General features: G+C 40.3%; 1 non-coding gene across 1 annotated transcript; it reads left to right on the top strand.

Annotated features, from left to right (window-relative positions):
- Positions 1–400: 400 nt before the first annotated feature.
- Positions 401–508, top strand: LOC148567438 (small nucleolar RNA R71). Its single transcript, XR_015882777.1, has one exon. It is a non-coding gene; the product is annotated as a small nucleolar RNA R71 (small nucleolar RNA).
- Positions 509–1,202: the final 694 nt, after the last annotated feature.

Raw genomic sequence — 1,202 nt, 5'->3', positions numbered from 1 at the left:
CCATAAGGTTCACCTAAGTAATTCACCTCTGCTATTGCAGGGTTCTCAGGATCATAAGCTTCTTCTTCATAAGAAGCCTCTTGAGTACTGTTGGATGCAGCTTGCACTCCATTCAGACTCTGAGAGATCATATTGACTTGCTGAGTCAATATTTTATTCTGAGCCAATATGGCATTCAGAGTATCAATTTCAAGAACTCCTTCTTCATAGGCGTCCCATTATTTACAGGATTCCTTTTAGAAGTCTACATGAACTGGTTATTTGCAACCATGTCAATGAGTTCTTGAGCTTCTGCAGGCGTTTTCTTTAGGTGAATGGATCCACCTGCAGAGGTATCCAATGACATCTTAGATAACTCAGACAGACCATCATAGAATATATCCAAGATGGTCCATTCTGAAAGCATGTTAGAAGGACACTTTTTGGTCAGTCCTTTGTATCTCTCCCAAGCTTCATAGAGGGATTCACCTTCTTTCTGTCTGAAGGTTTGAACATCCACTCTAAGCTTGCTCAGCTTTTGAGGAGGAAAGAACTTGGCTAGGAAAGCCTTGACCAGCTTATCCCAAGAGTTCAGGCTATCCTTAGGTTGAGAGTCCAACCATACTCTAGCTCTGTCTCTTACAGCAAAAGGGAAAAGCATGAGCCTGTAGACTTCAGGATCAACTCCATTAGTCTTAACAGTATCACATATCTGCAAGAATTCAGTTAAGAACTGAAAAGGATCTTCAGATGGAAGTCCATGAAACTTGCAGTTCTGCTGCATCAGAGAAACTAATTGAGGTTTCAGATCAAAGTTGTTTGCTCCAATGGTAGGAATGGAGATGCTTCTTCCATGTAAATTGGAATTTGGTGTAGTAAAGTCACCAAGCATTCTCCTTGCATTGTTGTTGGGTTCGGCTTCCATTTCCTTTACTTGTTCGAAATTTTCAATCAAGTTGTCTCTGGATTGTTGTAATTTAGCTTCTCTTAATTTCCTCTTCAGAGTCCTTTCAGGTTCTGGATCAGCTTCAACAAGAATGCCTTTTTCTCTGTCCCTGCTCATAAGAAAGAGAAGAGAAAAAGAAAAGAAGAGGAATCCTCTATGTCACAGTAAAGAGGTTCCTTATTGTTAGTAGAAGAAGAAAAAGAATAGGGGTGAAGAAGAATGAAGAATCCAAACACAAAGGTAAGGATAGGAGCAGTGATGTGAGATGAAGAGAGGT

The sequence above is a fragment of the Arachis ipaensis genome, chromosome B4 (genome assembly GCF_059453495.1).
Source record: "Arachis ipaensis isolate K30076 ecotype BB chromosome B4, ASM5945349v1, whole genome shotgun sequence".
Taxonomy (NCBI): domain Eukaryota; kingdom Viridiplantae; phylum Streptophyta; class Magnoliopsida; order Fabales; family Fabaceae; genus Arachis; species Arachis ipaensis.
The sequence above is the reverse complement of the archived record's forward strand: the minus strand, read 5'-3'. Positions and strand labels throughout refer to the sequence as shown.